At 18.1% G+C, this 3,405-nt stretch overlaps 1 pseudogene, besides 1 other annotated feature; it reads right to left on the bottom strand.

Moving 5' to 3' along the window:
- Positions 1–222: 222 nt before the first annotated feature.
- Positions 223–2,494, bottom strand: PRSY57_0826600 (hypothetical protein; annotated as a pseudogene; the record flags this gene model as incomplete).
- Positions 223–2,494: a sequence feature.
- Positions 2,495–3,405: the final 911 nt, after the last annotated feature.

The raw sequence follows: 3,405 nt of genomic DNA, 5'->3' as shown, positions 1-3,405 counted from the left end.
AAAAAAAAAAAAAAAAAAAAAAAAAAAAAAAAAAAAAAAAAAAAAAAAAAAAAAAAAATCATATACATATATATATATATATATATATATATATATATATATATATATATTTATATTTATATTTATATTTATATATTTGTATGTATCATATACTGATGTAATTATAATTATTAGATAGAAGAAAACTCCTTTATTATATTCATTATGATCATTCCGAGTTGCCTAAGAATCAACATTTCTTTCATATGACGTAGAAACCTTTTTTCTTTTGACATTGCTATTTATATTATAGTTATTATTAAAATTACTTTTTTTTTTTATATTTATTAATAGCTACATCTGAATATTTTTTTGAATGAAAATTATGATTATAATGATCATAAAAATTATTATATTTTCTTTTTTGCCTTGATTCATAATCTTTATATATGTTTTGTTCATATTTATCTTGATAATATTTTTTCTGGTTAATATTACTTTGAGTATTATATGAGATTACATATTCTTGTAGAACTAAGAAATTTGAATATTTATTATAATACATATTATTTTTATTGAAATCATTATGATGATGTTTGAAGTTGGGTAACTTAAATTTTTGATGATCTAAGAAATAATTTCGTTCTTCTTCATTTTTAAATGCTACTGTAGCTATGGTCGGACAACTTTTTGTTATAAAAATATCTTGGAATGTTGGAATATAATTCTTATTATGAAATTGGGATACTAAAAAATTTTGTAAATCATAATGATTCCATTCAGCTGGCTTATTTTTTATAACAACACATAATTTTCTTTTTATTTCATTTGATATCTCTTTCCATGATAATTTATTTGGCCATATAACTTTCATATCGTTTTCTTTTACATTTGTATTACTATAATCTGATTTCATTGAAGAATATATCAAATCCTTTTCTTTATTATCATCAAAAATGTGTTCCTCATATGTTCCATTTTGTACCAGTTTATCATATGTTCCATTTTGTACCAATTTATCATATCTTCCATTTTGTACCAATTTATCATATCTTCCATTTTGTACCAATTTATCATATCTTCCATTTTGTACCAATTTATCATATGTTTCATTTTCTTTATTTTTTTCACTTTGCATACAACACGTAGATAACGATATGTCACTTTTGTCTTCCTGATTTATTCTCCCCGTTTCCATTTGAATAGAATTTACATATTCTTCATTATTTTGATAACATTTTTGATTGTGCAAATTATATATATATCCTTCAATTGAATTATTTTTATTATTTATATTATATGTATCATTTGTTACATGCTTTTTATTTATATTTTCCTTTTCTTCATTTAAAATTTTATCGATAATATCTTCTTCTATTTTACTTTTATCTTCTTCGTTTATATCTTGAATTAATTCTTGTACATTTCCTTCAACGAAATGGATATAGAATATTTTTTTACATTTTTTATTATTTTTTTGGTTGTTTTTATAATTTATTATATTATTATATTTGTATGAGCTATATCCACTTTTGGTCTCGGATGTATTGGAGGCATAATCACATGTGTTTTTATTTTGATCTTCTATATATTTTACGTTTTTATTTTTATACTTTTGATGTTCATGGTTAAAAGAGAATGTCTGCTGACATGTGATAATATTATTATTATGACAACATATAAAAGAATAGTTTGAATCGCTTTCATCAAATTGGTCGCTATAACAACAACTATAATAATCATACTTATTCTCATAAGTACTAATATTATTATTATTGTTCTTGTTTTTTTTGTTGTTTTTGTTGTTGTGTGGGACATTATTCCTTTCATCATCAACATATTCACAATATTCTACTTCCTTTTTATTTTTATTTATGTGCCTCTCAACACTTTGAACATTTCTTTTGTCCATCATATAATTTTCATCATACACAGAATTATCTACATTTGAATAAGCATAATCACCGTATGTTACATTATTATCTTCCTTCAGAGAAACATTATAATTATCCACATGATTATTAAAAATATTATTATCTATATATTGTTTGTCTTCGATTTGGGTTTTTTTTCCTTGATCTATATACATATTATTATTCTCAAAAGAAACCTTTTGTATACATTCATTTTTATCGTCCACATTTATTTGAATATTATGAAAAATAGCATCATCCTTATTATTATATTGATTTTTATCATTATCTATTTTAATATACACTTTATTGTTTTCCATAATATCATCGACTACTAAGATTTTTTCTTTCTTTATTAAAAAATTACCTAAATTTTTATTACATATTATTTTGAGTGGATATAACTTTGTTTCTTCATATGATGGTTTTATAATCTCATCTATTTTATATATGTCCTCATTATTATATTTTTCTATTAAAAATTGAAAAAAACCTTCATACATAAATTCAGGAAGGTTATAACATTTTACTACTTGCTTATATGCATATTCATTCTTGTATTTATTATTCTTGTAATTTATAAATAATAATGGTAACACCATTATAATTAATATATAAAAAAAAATATATATATATATATATATATATATATATAACAAAAACTCTATTATATATTTATATATATAAACATATTTTATATCTTATAAAATATTTTAATTTTGTTACATAAAATTATTAAACCATTTCTACATATTATTAAATGAATAATCAAGCAAAAAAAAATAAACAAATAAAAATAAACTATTCACATATTATATATATATATATATATATATATATATATTTTATATATATTATATATTTATATATTTTTTATTTTTTGATTCTCTAAGATTTTTAAAATATTAAAAGCAATATATATTTATTTTAAAGAACATAAATATAAATTCTTTTTCTTTCTTTTTATTAACAAAAAAATAATGGTAAAATTAAAATATTAATATAATATATATATATATGTATATATTATATTATTTATATGCATATATTAATACATTGCTATATACATAGCATATCTATATATATATATTATATATATATAATATAATATTCATTTATATGTATCAAAATGAAAGATCACCTTTATTTTTATAGAACATATTTTTTCTTAGTATATTTTAACTTTTCATATTATTAATATAATATATTGTGAAAATGAAAAAAAGAACTTAATCCATATATTTTTTAATATATATATAATATTTTTTTTTTTTTTTTTTAATAAGGGAGGTCTAATTTTAAGACCTTTTAATAAAAATTTCAAAGATATAATAAAAGTCATAAAACACCAAACTTTATGTTAAAAAAAAAAAAAAAAAAATAATAAAAAAAAAAAAAAAAAAAAAAAAAAAAAAAAAAAAAAAAATAAAAAAAAAAAAAAATAATGGAAAAAAAAAAAAAATAATGAAAAAAAAAAAAATAATGAAAATATATAAATAATACATATATATTT

The sequence above is a fragment of the Plasmodium reichenowi genome, chromosome 8 (assembly GCF_001601855.1).
Source record: "Plasmodium reichenowi strain SY57 chromosome 8, whole genome shotgun sequence".
In the NCBI taxonomy this organism is placed as follows: domain Eukaryota; phylum Apicomplexa; class Aconoidasida; order Haemosporida; family Plasmodiidae; genus Plasmodium; species Plasmodium reichenowi.
Note: the sequence above shows the minus strand (reverse complement) of the source record. Positions and strands in the feature narration are given on the sequence as shown.